Source organism: Lynx canadensis, chromosome D2 (genome assembly GCF_007474595.2).
Source record: "Lynx canadensis isolate LIC74 chromosome D2, mLynCan4.pri.v2, whole genome shotgun sequence".
Lineage (NCBI taxonomy): Eukaryota > Metazoa > Chordata > Mammalia > Carnivora > Felidae > Lynx > Lynx canadensis.
The window spans coordinates 79,048,803-79,069,857 of record NC_044313.2 but is presented as its reverse complement, the minus strand read 5'-3'; the positions used below and the strand labels follow the sequence as shown (position 1 = coordinate 79,069,857).

Here is a 21,055-nt window from a genome sequence, read left to right as displayed (position 1 = left end):
ACATTCTAAGAAAGATTATCTATCTATCTATCTAGATGTATATATAGATACATATGTTCATGTGCTAGCATCATGTTTATGTATAATCATCGTTATCTACATAATAATTCTATATGTACATAAAATCCAGCTTTAAAAGAGAAGGAAATTCTGCCATTTGCAAGAACATGGAAACATGGATGAATCTGGAGGGCTTTATGCTAAATACAATTAGTCAGACAGAGAAAGACGAATACTGTATTATCTCATTTATCTGTAGAATTTAAAAAAGTCAAACTCATAGTAACAGAGAGTGGACTGGCCGCCAAAGTAGACTTCGCCACCAGGGGGCGGGCAAAACGGGGAGATGTTGGTTAAAGGAATCAAAGTGTCAGTTATAAGATAAATAAGTTCTGGAGACCTAACGTACAGCATGGTGACTATGGTTAATTCTTGAAATTTGCTAAGAAAGTAGATCTCAAGCATTCTCACCACACACATACGCAAAAGATCACTATGTGAAGTGATAGATATGTTACTTAGCTTGATTGTGGTAATCATTCCATTATGTATATGCATATACAATGTACATCTTTTTTGTACGATTTTTGTCAACCATACCTCATCAAAGCTGGGGGAGAAAAGGAAGAGCCAATGAGCCTCTGAAAAGATTTTCGGTATCATTAGTCACCAAAGAAATACAAGTTAAAGCAATCTGAGACATTGAATAGTAACTAGATTAACAAATTAAAAGAGAAGCAATACTAAGTATTAGGAAATCTGTGCAATAACTGGAACTCTTCGACATTGCTGGCGAGAACAAAAATACCACAAGCACTTTGCAAAAACAGCCCGGTGATTTCTTATAAAAGTAAAAATGTACTTAAAAGCAGTTCCACTGTTAGGTATTCACTCAAGAGACAAGAAAACAAGAATGCCTAAATAGTGACAACCAGCCTACGAAAATCACCATATGAAGAGTACAAGGGTGGGGGGCACCTGGGTGGCTCACCTGGTTGAGTGTCCGACCCTTGACTTGGGCTCAGGTCATGATCTCGGTTTGTGGGGTCAAGCCCCGTGTTGGGCTCCGTGTTGGGTATGGAGCCTGCTTGGGATTCTCTCTCTCCCTCTGCCCCACCCCCGTGTGTGCTTTCTCTCTTTCTCAAAATACATAAGTAAACTTAGAAAAAAAAGAGTAAAAGGGGACAGAGGGGAGTCATGTGGTCATTTCAATAAATGTGAAGAAGTATTTAGCAAAATTTACAATCCATTTATGATAATAACTTTTGAAGTAAGAATACGGTTTCCTTAATCTGATGAAGAGCCAACAGCTTTCCTGCTGAAACTGGGAAAGACAATTAGGTCTTGTCACATTCGTGTCAATGTTGTAGTATAGACCTAGCCGGTACCTTATGGCAAGTTCAGGAAACTACAACGTTGTAGTGTAGACCCCAACTAGTACAATATGGCAAGTGTAGGAAACAAGGGTATGAAGATTAGTAAAAATGAAAAATGAATCTCATTATTATCAGTTGACACAATCAAATACATGGAAAATTGGAAGGGATTTACATATAACTCATTAGAAGGGGTGCCTGGGTGGCTCGGTCGGTTAAGCGTCCGACTTCGGCTCAGGTCATGATCTCACGGTCCGTGAGTTCGAGCCCCACGTCGGGCTCTGTGCTGACCGCTCAGAGCCTGGAGCCTGTTTCAGATTCTGTGTCTCCCTCTCTCCCTGCCCCTCCCGTGTTCATGCTCTGTCTCTCTCTGTCTCAAAAATAAATAAACGTTAAAATTAAAAAAAAAAAAAAGAAAAAAAAAAAGAATTAACCAGTGGTTCAGCAAAGTTGCTTTGACTTCTTTGACTTAAGGTCAGTCTAAACATATTATATTTATATGCACCATTTATATGGAAGCAAAACAGAAACTTTGCCCTCCCCCACTGTCAATAAACATACATAATACATCTAATGGCCGAAAAGAAAAGAAAATGACTTTGTACCCTAAGATAAACAAAAAGGAACTGGGTCACTCTGTCCAGGTGTGATTCTCAAAATAAATGCAACTTGGAGCTTCTCTCGTAAATTGTTGACTCTCAATTTAAAAAAAAGAAATCTTTATTACTATCTTGTATAGTGCTGATATCTGAATAAATTTCACAATCTTTGTGGGTATGATAATTATATGAAAACATGGCTGTTTTCCAACTTGAATGGGCTGATGTAACCACTAAAACCTCTGCAATCTTGTGTTTTTCTCCTTTTAAATACTTGTTCTATTTCTTAGTTGGCAAGCCAGGCCTTCTAAAATCTGTCTCCTTACACCTTTTTGAAAGAAAATCCCTGATTTTCTTTTCTAATATCATTTCTTTCTGAGTTATCCGTCCATATATGTCCAGAGAGACTCACCTACCGTAGTTGAAAACGGCAGTATGCCAAGTGAATCTTCCATTGGCCCCTCGCATCAAGCAAGCCTTTTCTTAGTGTTTAAGGTGATCTTCTGTAGTAATAGAGTTCTCTATCTCTTTCCCCCCATTCCTCTATTTTCTACCTCTTATTCTACTTTGGTTCCAGATAATGCCCAGTTCTTGCTCCAGTCTCGTTCTGGTTCTGGGACTGATCTGTGCGTGGCCAACTACGTCCCTGTTGATGTAAAGATGAAGACATTCGATTCAACGATCTGATCATCTGGCGATCACCAGCTTTTGCAAGCAATGTAAAAGAAGAATCTCAGCAAAGAGCTGTACGAATTACTCCTAAATATTGATTCTACAGGAAGTAGATTAATAGTTCCAGTCTTTTGTCAGCCAGTGTGCATTATCATTACAAAGTGGCCCTTGTCAGACTGTACCAAGGGCTGTAACCAAGAATTGCAGGACACTTGACCTACAGAAGCCCATGTCTTTCTGGAGGCAGAGTGCCAAAATCAACACCAGATAAGAATCATTTACCCAGGACAAAACTGACTCGAATGAAAAAGTCTTTCTCCCTAATTTTTGCAAAGCTGATGTCTGAAGAAATACTATGTTTTCTGTGGATGGGATAATTATGTGAAAAAGTAGCTATTTTTCTACCATACACAGTCTGATGATAACCTTGCCTTTTTTAAAAAAACACCTGCTGGATTTTAGTTTTTAACTTGGCAAGCCAGTTCTCTTAATTTCTGGCCTCTTACATTAATTGCAAGTAAATTTCTTTCAAATTTTTTTTAACGTTTATTTATTTTTGAGACAGAGAGAGACAGAGCATGAACGGGGGAGGGGCAGAGAGAGAGGGAGACACAGAATCTGAAACGGCTCCAGGCTCTGAGCGGTCAGCACAGAGCCCGGCGCAGGGCTCGAACTCACGGACCGTGAGATCATGACCTGGGCCGAAGTCGGACGCTTAACCGACCGAGCCACCCAGGCGCCCCACAAGTAAATTTCTTTTAAAAAGTTCTTCTGTCTGGGGCGCCTGGGTGGCGCAGTCGGTTAAGCGTCCGACTTCAGCCAGGTCACGATCTCGCGGTCCGTGAGTTCGAGCCCCGCGTCAGGCTCTGGGCTGATGGCTCGGAGCCTGGAGCCTGTTTCGGATTCTGTGTCTCCCTCTCTCTCTGCCCCTCCCCCGTTCATGCTCTGTCTCTCTCTGTCCCAAAAATAAATAAACGTTGAAAAAAAAATTAAAAAAAAAAAAAAGTTCTTCTGTCTCCCACTTTTTTCCCAACCAGAATAAACATAAAGTAAATTTTTTAAAGTATGCTATTTATAATAACATCAAAAACATCAAATCTTGGAATAAATACAATAAAAGCTGTGTGAGACCTCTACGCAGAGAAAACTAGTTTTCTAACATGTTTCTGTTTAAAGATAAATTATGGAATGCATGAGTCAATGGACAGATATACCATGTGCAAAGATTAGGAACATTAATACTGTAAAAATGTCAGTTCCCTTATTGTAAAGCCACAATAATTAATACAGGGATTAGTCAATGGGACAGAAGTAAGAACTTCTGCTTATCAAAACAGGTAAGGTAATAAAAAAAAAACCACTCATAAAGCAGGAGATAATAATTATAACACAAGTTACTGAAGGAGGCTCTAATCTATAATACATAAATAATTTCTACAAATCTATACAGATAAGCGTTAACTTAGCAGGTCAGTGTTGTTCAAAATCTGAACATTCCCAATAAAGGCTTGTCCTCGGGATTAGCCAGACACTGAGGCTTCGGAAAGTTCTGCCTACTAAGACTACTTTTGTAGACCTGAGGCCTTGGCCAGGTGGTATAAGTTTGATCAGATAGTTTGTATAAACAGTGTGATTTACAGTGTTGCCTGTTTTCATCTGGGGGCTGGAGTCTGAGTGGCCAAGGTCACTCACGCAAGCACCTCATGCCTACAGTTTTTCACACATTTAAAAAAACATATTCTTATTCATTTTTGAGAGAGAGACAGAGCACAAGTGGGGGAGGGGCTGAGAGAAAGCGAGACACAGATTCTGAGGCAGGGTCCAGGCTCTGACCTGTCAGCACAGAGCCCGACGCAGGGCTCGAACTCGCGAGATCACGACCTGAGCTGGAGTCAGACGCTTAACGGAGCCACCTAGGCGCCCCTTGATTTTCATACATTATTTTGGGGAGAATTAAATATAGCTCCGTGTACCTCCACTGGGAGAAGACATCTGGAAACTTGCATCTGGTTTCTCCTCGGCCTCACCCTGGTGTCGTTACCTTTGCTGATAATAATCTGTATCCATGTGGATCTAACTGTTTTTCTGGGGCCTGTGGGTCCTTCTGGTGAAACACTGAGCCCAAGCCGGGTCTTGGGGACTTCCAACGCAAATCAAAAAGGAATGACAGACAACCCAACAGTAAAAGAGGCAGGAGACTTGAACAGAATTTCATAAAAGAGAAAATCCGAAGTACCACTAAACATTTCAAAACATGCTTCACATTTGAAAGCTTTATAAAAATAAAACTACAATGATATGACAGAATAACTAACATTTAGAAGCCTGGAAATGACAAGTGTTGGTCAGGGATATGGAACAACTGCAGTTCTCTTACATCGTTGGTAAAAATAGAAATCGATAAAGCTGCTTTGCAAAATCTTGGCATTGACTGCTAACGTTGGTGAACATATACGTGCACTGTAACTTTGTAGTTCCATCCCTAAGTATATCGCCAAAAAAACTGAAGGCCAATGCGCACCAAAAATGTAAAAGAATGTTCATGATAATATTATCCTTAATGGCAAAGACCGGAGAAATAACAAACATTCATCAACGGAAACAGAGCATAAATAAAATGTTATATTCAGACGATATGATACGCAGTGATGAAAATGAACAAACCGTTGCTGCACACAATAACACATAGGAGTCTCAAAAGCCTATTTTTCAGTGAAGTCAGACACAACAATGCCTGGTTTAATTAATACAAACTTCAAAAACTAATTTGTAGAGCTAGAAGTTGAGATAGAAAGAGAAGGGGGTGGAGAGAAAGATCGGAAGTAAATGGAACAAGGCATAAGACCTGCTTCATGGGTTTTCTCGGGTGTTGGTAGTGACGTACATATTGATCCAGATGGTGTTATATGGATGCGTTCATTTGTGATGGCTCATTGATTTGTGCACGTATAATGAGTATTTTACTGTTTGTGTTATATATCAACCGTGAAGCTGGGAAATACCTTAAAAAATAAAGGCCTTAATTAATTGGTCGGGTGATGTGGGAAATATTAGAGATAAAGAACCCTGAAAGCTTAAGAAAATGGTGGCCAAAAGAATTTTCAGGAACATAAACGTGACAACCTCCTTATACAGTCTAAAGTATGGTCAATAATAACTAAGGAAATGACATTATCATCTTAAGGAACATTGAATGTTTGCTCGTATGCTAAAAATGCTACATCAACATATACGCAGGTGTAACAGGTGCGCATTGTTTTTCTCTTCTGCACTCGTTGTTACAACTTTCTCCATCAGGGCTTTGTGTTAACATTCTGCTCTGATAGGGTTTATTTTATGTTTGGTTTAGTTTTTCTCGTGCATTTACTCCTCTGCTATCTTTCTCATCAATATTTATTTTTCTTTCACATTCAAACATTTATTTAAGATCTCTATTGGTTAAGCACATACATGCACCTACCTGGTGCTGGGTTACCTTACTGAGAACATAGAGAACATTAACTGTTGGAAACCTCTTTCTCCTCTCCCTCAAAAGCATAGGATCCCTCCTTTCCTTTTCCTTTTCCTTCTTTCCCTCCTTGCTCTGAGTAACTATAGTCCCTGACCCTGTTGATTCTAAGATCTCTACCCATATTATTTATCTTATTCTTTTCTGTCTCTTCTAGGATCTCGTTCTATTCATTTTTCCATCCCCCTTTTGCACCTTCCTTTTTTCATACCAGTGTCATTTTCTTCTGTCAGATGATATGCTTAGGTCTTCACGGAACTGACTGCGTAACTTACGGAGTCCAGTGCAAAAGAAATTGCAGGGCCCCTTGTTTGAAAACTACCAAGTGTTTCAAGTATTAGATGATAGTAAAGCAGCAACCGAGGATGGGCCCTTTTCAACATGGGACCCTGTGCCACTTTGCAGGTCACGTCTCCGTGATCCTGTCACTGGGTCTTCATTTACTTAAATGAAAGTCAACTCAATTGTGTTACCCTCCGTAACTGCTCTTCTGTGTAGGTCCTCGTCATTTCCAGGATGGTAATGCATCTCTCTCCAGAAAAGAGATCAAATCTTCTTGAGAATGCAATAAGAAGGAGAAGGCTGGGAAAACTCAGAAATTAATTATCTTGTGCAAGTAAAGTAGTTATTAGGTTTTTGATAGGAATGGGTTGGGACAAAATGTGATCACTCGGTCAGCACTTACCACTAGATCAACCTGAAACAAATATATTTATACACGTTCACCATCTCATCCATACCATCCAGAGACCTAAAGGATCACCTATTAAAAAAAATAAACTCTGTATTTTCCTAACATCATGCTGACTTTCGGCCTCTGTTTACTTATAAAACTACCCTTCTCTTGAGCTCCACTCCCGAAGCTCCCAGACAGAGAACAGGACTGCCTTGGAAAGGACTAAAGCTAGAGATCTCTAGAATGTCTCGTATGGGATGAGCAAGGGGAAGATAATAGGAGGTGGACATCAAGGTGAAAGCAGGATCTTACAAGCAATCGTTAGAATGTTAGTCTTACATAGAGTGGAAAGAGGAATCATTGCAGTGGTTGCAGGTGAGAAGGACATGGCCTGACTAAAAATGTCTTAAAAAGGGTCCCTCTGGCTGTTTCATTAGAATGGACTGGACGAGGCACAAGTGAGAGCAGGGAGATCAGTTAAGGGGACACTGTAATAGTCTACAGGAGACATAGTGATGGCTTCCCAAGGCGAAAGCAGTGAAGGTGTGAAAAGTAAATTCTTGTTCTAGCTAATGCAATAAGACAATACAAGAAAATGGAAGATATACATTTTGGGAAGAAAGAAATAAACTATCTTTGTTTGTAGATGACCTAATCATCTATGTAGAAAATATGAAAGAATAAAAAAGCTCTAGAGTAAGCATTTACAGCAAGGTTGCAGAACACCATGTAATACACAAAAGCCAATCTATTTCTTATATTTAATTTGAAATTAAAGACATAATATAATTTAAGTAGCACCAAAAAATGAAATACCTAGGTATAATGTTACAAAATCAGTACAAGATTTATCTCAGAGAGACTACAAAACTCTGGTGAATGAAATCAAAGAAGAACTAAATAAATGGACAGGTATCACATGTTCATGGATAGGAAGACTCAGTCTTGTCAAAATGTCAATTCTTTCTAATTTGATCTATAGCTTTCATGCAATCTCGGTGAAAATCACAGCAACTTATTTTGCAGATCTTAAAAAAACTGATTTTGAAGTCATATTATACAGCGAAGCAAAAGAGCTAAAATACCCAACACAATATTGACAATATTGACAATATTGAGGGAGAAGAACAAAGTTGGAGGGTCAACTCTACCCAACCTCAAGACTCACTATACTTACTATAAAGCTACAATAATCAATACAGGGTGGTATTGGTGGAAGAAGACACAATCCAATCAATGGAACAAAATAAAGAGCCCAGAAATAGACCTACACAAATATAGTCAACTGATCTTTGATGAAGGAACAAAAGCAATGCAATGGACCAAAGGTACTCATTCTAACAAATGGTGCTGGGACAGACATCCACACACACACACAAATAAATCTAGACATAAACATTATAAATCTAGACACAAAAATTAAATCACAGTAGATCTTAGCTGAACATAAAATGGAAAATTATAAAACCCCTAGAAAATACCATAGGTGAAGTGTTGATGACCTTGGGTATATACATGACTCTTGAGATACAACACCAATGTCGTGGTCCAGAAAAGAAAGAATGAAGCTCAACTCCAATAAAATTAAGAAATTCTGCTCTATGAAAGACCATGTCAAGAAAATGGGAAGAAAAGAACAGACTCGGAGAACATATTTGCAAAAGACATGCCTGATAAAGCACTGTTATCCAAAATATACAAAGAACTCTTCAAACTCAGTAATAAGAAAACAACTTGATTTTTAAAATGGGACAAAGATCTGAGCAGACACCTCACCAACGATGATATACAGATGGAGAATAAGCATATGAAAAGATGCTCCACGTCATATATCATCAGGGAAATGCAATTTAAAGCCACAATGAAATATGACTACACACCTATTAGAACAGCCAAAATGAACACTAACAACATTAAACACTAGTGAAAAACGTGAAGAATCAGGAGCTCTCATTCATTACTAGTGGAAACATGAAATGGCACAGCCACTTTGGAAGACTATTTGGCAGTTTCTCATAAAACTGAACATATCCTGGGGCACCCGGGTGACTCAGTCGGTTAAACGTCCGATTTCGGCTCAGGTCATGAACTCGTAGTTCGTGAGTTTGTGCTGACCGCTCAGAGCCTGGAGACTGCTTCGGAATCTGGGTCCCTCTCTCTCTCTGCCCCTCCCCTGCTCATGCTCTGGCTCTCTCTGTCTCTCAATAATAAATAAACATTTTTTAAAAATTTAAAAAAACAAACCAACTAAACACATCCTTACCATACAACCTAGCAATTTCCCTCCTTGGTATTTATCCAAAGGAGATGAAAACTTATATCCACACAAAAACCTTCACACGAATTTTTGTAGCAGCTTTATTCATAATTGTCAAAATTGTATGCAACCAACTTGTCCTTAAGTAGGTGAAGGCATAAATAAACTGTAGTACATCCAGGCAATGGAATATTATTCAGCATAAAAAGGGATGAACCATCAAGCCTCATGAACACACGAAGGAACCTTAAGTGTCTATTACCAAGTGAAAGAGGCCAATCTCAAGAGGCAACATACTCCGTGATTCTAAGTATACGACATTCTGGATAATACGAAACCAAAAAAATAGTGAAAGCGTCAATCAGTGGTTTCCAGAGATGGACATGAGGGAGGGAGGAATGACTAGGAGGAGCACAGAGGGTTTTGAGGGCAGTGAAACTATTCTGTATAACACAATGGTGGATTCATATCATTAGGCATTTGTTCAAACCCATAGAATGTACGACACCACGAGTGGACTGTAACATAAGCCTTGAACTTAGGGCAATGATGATGTGTCAATGTAGGGTCATCAACTGTAGTAAGTGTACCACTCGGTGGGATATTGTTGATAATAGGGGAGCCCATGCGTGTGTTGGGGCGTACGGGACATCTCTGTATATTCTTGCCAATTTTACTGTGAAGCTAAAACTTTTCTAAAAAAATTGTCTTCTTAAAAAAGTAGATGATTTATGAATATATTACTTTAAAAGAGCCAATAGGATTCCCTGATTAAATGTGCAATGTGAGAGCAAGAAGGGAGTGAAAAATGACTTTTTGTGACAGAGAGAGAGAGAGAGAGAGAGAGAGAGAGAGAGAATCTCAAGCAGGCTCCACGTTCAGTGTGGAACCTGACACAGGGCTCAATACGACGACCCTGGGATCATGACCTGAGCTGAAATCAGGAGTCAGATGCTCAACCAACTGAGCCACCCTGGTGCCTCAAGAATGAGTTTAAAACTTTCAAAGCTTCATTCCTGACCAAACGGAGGATTTCACAGAGAAAAAAGACCATTTCTGAGTCACAGGAGCAGCAGAAACCCACCAAAAAGTCGAGGAAAGTACTTCATATTTTCAAGCAGCTCTGATCCATCCAGGGAGGCCTGATTATGAGCCCTTTCTTCTCGAACTGGAGTTCTGATATCCCACGAAGCACACGGACATGAAGGAGGAAGTACCTGAAACCACCAGATAAACTTGTGAGTCTTCCTTGTACATTCATTTTACTTGGATAGTAAATTATCTAAATTCTTCTTTTGTCGTGTGTCTGTAAGGACTATGACGCAAAAGTCATAGGAGGGTTGAAAATAAACTGAGAACTTCCCACTTGTCAGGTGAGGAATCCCATCAGAGTGTGTCAGGACCAGGAAACCATTCTCTCGTGAATCTAACAGTAAGCCCACTCGTGAGAATTACGTATTTATTTTGTGGGAGAGGGAGCAGTGGTGTGCTAGAGGACGTACCACAAGTGTCTTTCTGGGGGAAAAATACCCTGATTTGTAGGGTTTGCCAATTTCCCTGGTGTCAGTATTCCTGGGAGAACTGATTTCAAGCCACCACCCTGAGGTCACTCAGTGCAGAACTAGTAAAGGGAGTGAACCCTCCGTTCTCCACAAGCCAATACGGACAGGTTCCAGAACACCACCGCATGGGGATCAGTAAGAGGCTGGAGGTGAGGAAGGTGATGGAGTGTCCTCTCTGCTAAATAAACTTTATCCTGTAAACAACAGAGAACCTTTTTTTTTTTTTTTTTTTTAAAGGGTTTTAGAACATACGGATTGGGTCACACTTGATAATTTAGAAATTTCACTTGGAGAGCCTGGGTGGCTCAGTCGGTTAAGCGTCTGACTCTTGATTTCGGCTGGGGTCATGATCTCACTGATTGTGGGTTCAAGTCCCGCATCGGGCTCCACACCAACAGTGCGGAGCCTGCTTGGGATTCTGTCTCTCTCCCTCTTTTTCTGCCTCCGGCCTCCCCTCCCCCTGTCTCTTTTTAAAAAAAGAGAAAGAAATTTCACTTTGTGAGCAAGATGAAGGAAAGGCTGTCCCTGAGACCAAACTGGGGAAAGGTGAGTCGGTGAGGAAGCAAGAGTCCAGATGAGAGTTACTGTCCCAGATGGAGTAAAGTAACAACCACAAAGTGGGAGAGGAGGTTCAATTTAAAAAATGGTAACCCTTTAATGGCTGTCGCAGCTGAAAAGGCTGTGGTCCACAAGGCTGTGGTCTACGTGGTGAGAAAGAAGTGATCACAATAAGAACCCCTCCCTCCCCGATTAATTAATTCAACCAATAGTTATTTACTGAGCACTTACTATATGCTAGGTGCTCTGCTAGTCTCAGGGATAGAGCCTTAAGGAAACAGTCTGTTCTAAGGGATGTTACATTCTAACAGGTTGAGACAGACAACAAATAGAAGAAACAAGGAAACCACAGAGGGGGTTGGAAAGGGATACGAGCAAGGGAGGAAAAAATACAGTGAGGGTGGGTGGTTTTGGACTAACGCTGTCATTTTTAACAAGACCGTTCAGGTTGAAGTTTTCTGGAGACCGTGCATCGCATTCAAGACCTGAAGGAAATGTCTGAATGACACGAGCTGTATCTTAAGGGGGATTTACGTCCAGTAGCGGAGAACACACGGAGAATTCGGATTGATTCAGTGCACGAGCTCTGTCTCAGCTGGCGGGTCGGGGCTGCGGCTGATGGGGACACGACTTGGGTGTGGAAGGAGCAGGGAGGGGGTGTTTGCTCTGCCTGCGACTCAGCAAGACGCTTCAGTGAAGGGCAGGACAAGTGAGGGGCAGCCCGAGTCCCCTGAGATAAGGGGCTTAGCGGGGTGACAAATGACTCGGAGAAATCCGAAGGACAAATATTACCTTTTACACTTTGGCCAAGCTCGTTAACTGTGAGAAAGGTTTTAAGAGTGACATCTCGGGGCTCCCGGGTGGCTCAGTTGGTTAAGCATCCAACTTCGGCTCAGGTCAGGTCATGTTCGCACGGTTCGGAGGTTGGAGCCCTGTGTCGGGCTCTGTGCTGACAGCTCGGACCCTGCAGCCTGCTTCGGATTCTTATCTCTTTCTCTCTCTACCCCTCCCCTGCTCATGCTCTATCTCTTTCTGTCTCTCAAAATTAGATAAATGTTAAAAAAAAAAAATGTTTAAAAAAAGAGTGACATCTCAACACAGGTATAAGGGATATTTCTGGCCATTTCATAAGGTAAGTATATTTAATTAGCTTTTATCTAAATAATATTTCTTTCCACAAACATCAAACAAGTGGAATAGTTAACTAATTATTTATAGTTCTATGCTAAAAATGCCTGACTTTGCTACTGGTCACTGCGATGCAGGAACAGAACACATCATAAAAATCATGAAGATTTTATGAGTCAGTGAAACGAATGTATAGGCAGAACGTGAAGAATTCATAATGTGCAAGAAATCTCAAGTTGGTCTGAAAGAGGCAGCTGAATGCAAAGGAACAAGGGTCCTTTCCTGAGTCCGAAAACCTGGTTTTAATCCTTTACAAGTAACCGGGCTTTTGCTGCACCGGGATGGGTTATCTGCTGTCGGGACTGTAGAAACTACACCATTCAGTTAGCTCTGTATTTCGTCCGCCAAGTTCTCCAGATTCCGTTCTCACTGTGACACTCTAATCAGAGACTAGAAGCCAGGGGCTCATGGATATATTCATTCAAGTAGCATTTAGTGTATGTATCTTATAATCCTAGAATAATCTCCAAGCTTGTGGGGGGGCACATGAATTTACCTGAAGCACTGCTGTTCCCTGAGCAGTCGGGTAGAAGGAAGCACCGCAAACAATTTTACGTCTATGTTATACCGATGATGTTCTCTGCATCAGAATGTTAAAGCTCCGGGCGCCTGGGCGGCTCAGTCGGTTAAGCGTCCGACTTCGGCTCAGGTCATGATCTCGTGGTTTGTGAGTTCGAGCCCCGCGTCAGGCTCTGTGCTGACAGCTCAGAGCCTGGAGCCTGCTTCGGATTCTGTGTCACCCTCTCTCTCTGCCCCTCCCTCACTCATGCTCTGTTTCTCTCTCTCTCTCTCTCTCTCTCTCTCAAAAGCAAACATTAAAAAAAAAAGAATGATAAAGCTCATATGATATATCTTTGCCTCCTTGACTGTCTCTCCCAAGCCTTTGAGCTCTTCAGAATAGAGGGTCTCCTCTAAGATGTTCAGAACTTGGCTAAGGTGGAGAGAAAGGCATAGAAAGAAAAGAGAAAAAGGAAAGACAGACACATGATGCCAGTTCTGCTTTGCAAGTACGTCTTCATATCCAACACTTTTGTGTCCGGACCCTTCTCACACCCTCCCCGGATCCCTATAGTTGTATCTGTCCCTTTACCCTGTCACCTCCCAGGTGATTGGGGCTGTCATCGGTTACCTCTCTGTTGAAGGCTGGAGATGGGACAAGGTAGGTGCAGTCTAGAACGGTCACAAGATGTGTCTGGGAATATTGGGGTAGCGGATAAAATGCCATGAGTTACAGAGCAGACCCGGTCAAGGATTTCCAGATCATGGGCTGGTTAGGAAAACAGTACCCTTAGATGTTGCACGAAGGATTCAAACAGAAAGTGTCTGTGAGGCTCAAGCTTTTATTTCTACTCTGAGGAAAAAAGCAAACTGGCCACACACTTTCCTTCTTTTACTCATGAAACTTGAATTCTGCCAAATCACTCACGGAATTGCTACTGTTTGGAGTTCATATTTATCTCTGTCTACCTACCTACCAATCAACCTATCTCTGTACCTCAGTTTCCAATATTTACCTCTCCCTAGATTTAATTCTTTTTTATGTGTGGGGATATATTTAGTATTAAAAGCGATAAGCAACATGTGAGAACATCTGCAGAAAAGTGAATTAATGAAACGTATCATCCAAAGTGAAAATTTTCTTATGTCACCGCCCTATGTAGATTTTATGAAATAATCTGACATTCAAACAGCCATCACTTTTGCCACACACAAATAGTGTCTAGGGCTCTGTTTGAGAGGTTGAAGAAAGGGAAAATTGAGTTATTTAAGCATTTATACAGTAACCTAGATACAGTGAGGACTTGGGATAATGATTATAAACTAAATTACAACATTTTGGGAGTTACATGGGTATCTCTTCAATCAAGACGCCAAGCAAGAATTACAATTTGCACACACGCTCACTCACACACGTGTTATATACAATATATCCTGATGTATGTGTATATGTGTGTGCATACATAGACCCATATGAATACATATAATGGATATATTATATATGCATATATCCATAAGGACCCCAGCTTGGCATGATAGAAACTATTCTATCAGTAATCTCAAAATTTGAAGAAATTACTAAAATACTTTGAAATTACTAAATTACTTTTCCAGTTTAAAATTGAAAATATACAATGCTGGCAAAGGTTGAGAGAAAGATAATCTGAACATTCCCATACGTTTTTGGTAGGAGGATAAGATACAATAATTTTTGGAGGACAATTTTATATTATTCACTAAAATTTTACTGCTTACCAAAATTTTAAGCTAGACACCTTTGACGTCACAATCCACTCCTAGGTATCCGTCTTGCAAAAATATTTGCAAATTTGAAAACTAATTTAAAAAAAGTATCACCCAACATGTCTACCAACTGAAGGATAAATACTAATTCGTGGCACTATTCATACTATGATATAGAAATCGGTGGTTTAAAAAAATGAATGTTTATTACTTATGATCTCTACAACATATTTCTACATAAAAGAGAAAACTAAAAAAAAGTAAAAATTCTATTTGTATATTAAAAATATATGAATCTATATGAATAGAGGATATATGAATACATGTACTTTTTATGTATATTCAAGTTAGCTAACATACAGGAGTAGAACCCAGTGATTCATCACTTACATACGACACCCAGTGCTCATCCCAGCAAGTGCCCTCCTTAATGCCCATCCCCCGCTTAGCCCATCCCCCACCCAACACCCCTCCAGCAGCCTTCAGTTTGTTTTCTATATTTAAGACTCTTATGGTTTGCCTCCCTCTCTGTTTTTATCTTACTTTTCCTTCTCTTCCCTTATGTTTGAAGCTCTGTTGAGTTTCTCAAATTCCACATGAGTGAAATCATATGACATCTGTCTTTCTCTGACTGATTCATTTCTTTTCGCATCCAAAGGAAAGACTCACAAGTTGTTAATACTGATCGCCTTAGAGAGGAAGTGAAGCTTCCTCTCACTATAGAATTTGGCTGCAATATTTTAAAGATAAAATTCGTGCTGTCATTTCATAATCTCTCTTAATTCTTGTAAACGTCTCATGAATTCTTAAAAAGAATATGTTTGGTGACAATGGGTGCGGGTTTTATGATGATGCTTGCGAATTGTTCTGTTCCAAACTCTTCATGCCTATTGATTTTTCTTGTCTTTGTTAGATTGCTGTGCCCTTTTATGGAGCAGCTGGGTCAAAAGCCCCACCTCTACTCATGGGTGATTCAATTTCTTGTGAATCTGGCAGCTTTATCTATTTAAAAACTCTATTTGCAGGTTCAGAGTATAATATCTTCCTCATGATTCGGCCTTAATCATATGTTTCGGCCTTAATCTCTTCAGCCTGTTTTGTATAGTTCAACCCTAAGTTTTAGTGTGTCTGAGCTTTCTTGTTCAATATTTTCCATATAAAACTTCCCATCCTTTGCTCTGTACCAAGAGTCCTTTGACGTACGTTTGTGTCTTAAAAAGTACATGTAACAAGCATATGATATTGTTGATAACCATTTCTGAAGCTTTAAATATGGGTTTAATTTTAATTTATCAAAATAATTGAAATAATTGGGTTACTACTGCTCTCTGACCATCAATTTTCTGTTACATTTTTCTTTTTGACTGTATTCTGTTGGATTAAGATACTTTCTTGTTTATTTGTTTTTTCATCTACTGATTTAGGAATTATAAATCGTAGTTCTCTATTTTTACACGTACCTATAAATGATTTTAAAAATCTGCTTAACCATTCATTTTTCTAACACACTTTTAAATATGTATCATTATCCTCATCCTAACCTAGACAAGAAATATACTGTAATTGATCCTTAATATCTCTCCTTTGTTTCACTCTTTGAATTCTAGAAATTTCATTTTATCATTATTTTGATCGTTGTTTAAGTATACTGACACACGATAAACTGCACATAATATATACAATTTGTAACTTTTGAAGGGTGTATGCATCCATGAAACCCTCCCTCCACTCAAATTTTCCTTGTGCCTTTTGTAAATTCTTCCCCCCCTACCTCCTCACCTCTTTCCCTTCCAACTACTTGCTTACTGTACATTGGTGTGCTTTTTCTATAATTTTATATAAATAGATTCATATAGCATGTAATCTGTTTTTTCCCGGCTTCTTTCACTCCATATAATTATGTTGAGACTCATCTATCCTGGACTTTGACTTGATAGCTCATTCCTTTTGACCGTGAACTAGTATTTCTCTATGTGCGTATACCACAGTGGGTTATTATATTCACCTGTGACATATCACCTGTGAAATATTCAGCTGTGTGAAAGACCTTCGGGTTGTTTCAAGTTTTTGACAGTTACAGATAAAGCTGTAATGAACATTTTAATACATGTTTTTGTGTGGAAATGTGCCTTCATTTATCCTGAGGATACACTTAGGAACAGAACGGTCAGATGACACACGAGGGGCATATTGAACTATTTAAGAAACTGTAAAACTGGTCTCCAGACTGGCTTGCATTTCCATAAACAGTCTATGGGAGTACCAGTTCCTCTACTTGGATGCCAAAATTTGGAACTGGTAGGTCTTTTTAATTTCAGCTGTTGCAATACGTAGGTACTAGTGTCTCATTGTGGTTTCAATTTACATTTTCCTAATGGCAAGCGATTTTGAACTTCTGTTCATGTGCGTATTTGCCATACACATTTCTTCTTTGTTGAACTATCTATTCAGATCTTTTGCCTACTTTTAAAAATTGGATTGTTCAGGGGCGCCTGGGTGGCTCAGTCGGTTAAGCGGCCGACTTCGGCTCAGGTCATGATCTCGCGGTCCGTGAGTTCGAGCCCCGCGTCGGGCTCTGTGCTGACAGCTCAGAACCTGGAGCCTGTTTTGGATTCTGTGTCTCCCTTTCTCTGACCCTCCCCCGTTCATGCTCTGTCTCTCTCTGTCTCAAAAATAAATAAACGTAAAAAAAAAAATTTTTTTAAAAATTGGATTGTTCGTTTTCCTTTTGTGGCATTTTAAGTGTGATTTATAGATCCTAGATCCAAGTCCTTTAGCAAACATGATTTGCAAACATTTTTCCCAACCTATGACTTGTCTTTTCTTCTTAAATGTCTTTTAAAAGGCAGTTTTAAATTTTTATGAAATCAATTTATCAATTTTTCCTTTTATGGATCATTGTTTTGTTACTTGTAGATAAAAAAACTTTGCTAATCCAAAACCGTATTTTTTAGCAATATTTTTTAAATTTAGGTTCTACATGTAAACCTATGATCCATTTTGAGCTAATATTTGTATATCATGTGACCTCTTGATCGAAATTCAGTTTTATATATGAATATATTTATTTTGGCACTATTTGGCAACTATCTTTTTTCTCTGAAATGTCTTTGCAACCTTGCAAAAACCAATTCTTCATAAAGGTGTGGAATTATTTCTGGACTCTCCTTCCTGTTCTGTTGATCAATTTGTTTATCATTATATCATCAATTCCACACTGTCCTGATTACTCTAGCTTTAAAATATATTTTGAAATCAACTCACGTGAGTCTTGAACTTGTTCTTTTTCAAAATTGTTTGGCTCTCCTAGTTCATTTGCTTTTCTGTATAAATTTTAGAGTTAGCTCATCAAATGCTCCAAAAATGTGATTTTGACTGAGACTGGGTTGAATTTATAGATTAATTTGAAGATAATTACAAAATATTTCTTGTTGAAAATAATTCTTCATTGACTTAGGTGTTTTTTAATTTCTTGCTTTTTAAATAGTTTTTAGCATACAGATCTGGGCCCTATTTATTTAAACTTAGAGTTAAGTATTTCCTGTTTTCTAGTATTATTGTAAATGTATTATTAAAAATATTTTCATTTGTTTCTTGCTAACATAGAGAAATACAGTTGATATCTTTGCATCCATGACCTTATTAAACCCAAATATTATTTCTAGCAACTTTTTTGGATAGGTTCTCTGGGATTTTTAATGATGACAATTGTCTGTAAAGAGAGGCAACTTTGTATCTTTCTTTTCAACCTATAGGTCCTTTACTTTTTTTTTTTTTTTTTTTTTTTTTTTTTTTTATTAAACTAGCAAGGACTTCCAGGATGAGGCTGATATAGGAGGTTAAAAAAGGCACCCTGTCTTGTTCCACGTCTCAGTAGGAAAACACCCTTTTTCACAATTAGGTATTCATACCTATGACTATTAAGATCCACACCTATATCTAAAAATAAGACATACTTGTACATAAATTTTTTTAAGATTTAACTCTTAGACTAAGTAAGCCAAGACTTAACCATTAACTTAAAACTTTGCAGGTATAATATCTCATACAGATTTCAAGATATTGGTATACAAGGATGCCAAACCAGATCATTATACATTGGTAAAATTAGACTAATGGATTATATAAGTTGATAATCCACTTTAGCTTTACCTGACCACCGATTTTATTTTAAAATAAATATAATTTATTTTAAATAATATACATTTAAATATATATACATTTTATAAAATAATATGTTTATTAAATATATATTTGATATATATATTATGTATTGAATTATATACATTTTAATATATATTAATTACTTAAATAATATACATTTTATAAACTAAAATATGTTTAAATACATTTTATTAGTTTGAGTTTTATTTGTTTTAATAGTATTCCATGCCTGTACACATAATTATTTTTGTAATTGAATTTGATGTGGCTGGCCTTCCCAATTCTCAAGTACATTGATCTACATGACAGGTAAGTGTGGATTTTTCCATCGTCCCTCAAGGACACTTAAATTTTAGTGGAGTTTTATTCTTTTTAGTAAATATAGAAGAGAAAGTCGAGATTCTCTCTATGCAGACAATAATTTCTCGATTTTCTGTTTGACTCATTTAGTGTCATTTCTTTGTGACACCTTCCTAAGGAAAAATGTAATTCCTGAGCTTGAAAAGAATAATTGCTTTATTTTATTCTTTAAAAGAATATCAGGCAATCTCTGGTGATCACAACGTGTTAGCATACATAACTGAAAGAGGTATGCTTTAAATATCAAACTCTATGGCTGGGTATTTTCAAGCAATAAAACTAGAATTGTTTGATAACAAAGAAATTAATAAACATCTCACTGAGTGTGCACTTGAACTCACTCTGTTGGCATTCCATTGTTCCCAGCAGAATATTTCAGAAAACGCATGCCAAGTCTTTAGAATTCTGTCAACTGAACTTCTGACTGCTCCAGTGCGTGTGACAACCCTTGGGGTTTCCCTTCACGTTTCTCTGGATGTATGGAGATTCCAATCTCCTGATTTCCTCCAAGGCACAGAATTTCCGATCAAGTTGTTGTTAGCCTACTACTTAAGAGCCACAGACTCTTGAATCCTAACTCCCTCCGCTGTTGGACATTCCATGTGGCTTCTGTGATTTCGGCAATCTAAGCCAGCACTTGTGATACTGGGGAGACTCATTAAATCATAAACAGAAGCAAGTTTATAAGCAGAGCTTGTAGATTGGTCTCTTACTTGCTTTGACCTGGAAAATCTCTTAGAAGTCATTGGCTGGCAAGTGAACCATTTATACCTGTTGGCTTTATACCGTCATGGAATCCTCCCTGATGCCTAGTTTTCTAAGGTAGTGTCAAAAATTCCTTAATACAGGTGACTTCAGTGGAACGAGGGTCCAGATTTCCTCTCTCTCACCCATTTCTGTTCCCAACCAGGAAAACAAAAAGGTATACATTTCAGAATGGCTAAATATTGTTCTAGTTGGAGCTATAAAATATTAATATTTGCTTTTTGATAATACTCATACCAGAAAAAAATGTTTCAGTTGCTAGAAACCTTATTTTGAGAGCATGAGCGGGAGAGGGGCAGAGAGAGAGAGACAGAAAGAGAGAATCCCATGCAGACTCCTCACCATCAGTACAGAGCCGGACACGGGGCTCGATCCCACCAACCGTGAGATCATGACCTGGGTCAAAACCAAGAGTCAGATGTTTAACCGACTGAGACACTCAGTTGCCCAAGAAATTTCATTTTGGTTATAAAAAATATGCTCCATAAATATGAAGTCACTGAAACTGTCATTCTGAAATAGTTGACTGCAACAAGGCTGAATTGTGTTCCCCCCAGATTCCTATGTTGAAGTTCTAACCCCAGTACCTCAGACTGTGACTGTTTTTAGATGTAATCTTTAAAGAGGTAATTAAGTTAAGTGAAGTCCTTACAGGGGATGCTAATCTGGTATGACTGGGGTGCTTCTAGAAGAGGAAGTTTGGACACAGACGGTACAGAGGGAACATGTTGTCAAGACACAGGGAGAAGGTAGCCATCCGCAAGCCAAGGAGAGAGGCCTCAGAAGAAACTAGCCCTGCCCACACCTCGATGCAGAACCTCTGTTTCTAACGTGTGAGCCACCCAGCCTGTGGTACTTTGTAATGGCAGCAACAGTAAACGAATACAGTGACTTTTGCATGGGTGCTCTGGAGAACCCCCCGGGTCACCCAGAAGGCGAGCTATGTCTCTAACCTGAAGCCCTCCTCCTAGGTCCTCCAGTCACTAACTACACACCCTCAGCCAAAGGAACCTCCCTGGGCTGGTTTTCTCATCTGTAAATTGGAGGTGATGCCTACTGGCTATCTCACAGATTGGCTCTAAAGATTATACATACTAATACAAGTAAAAGCACTTATAATATCCAAAGT

The 21,055-nt window shown here is 38.9% G+C and overlaps 1 long non-coding RNA gene across 2 annotated transcripts in view; it reads right to left on the bottom strand.

The window, feature by feature from the left end:
• LOC115527734 overlaps nucleotides 1-19,844 on the bottom strand; it is a 36,761-nt gene extending 16,917 nt beyond the window's left edge. The window contains exons 1-2 of one of the 2 annotated variants that reach the window (XR_003973001.1): nucleotides 19,503-19,844; nucleotides 10,173-10,305 (exon numbers count right to left, since the gene is read on the bottom strand). This is a non-coding gene — a long non-coding RNA (uncharacterized LOC115527734). Of the gene's footprint in view, nucleotides 1-10,172; nucleotides 10,306-12,892; nucleotides 13,040-19,502 lie in introns of those variants that run through there. The other variant, XR_003973002.1, reaches the window with a different exon arrangement.
• Nucleotides 19,845-21,055: the final 1,211 nt, after the last annotated feature.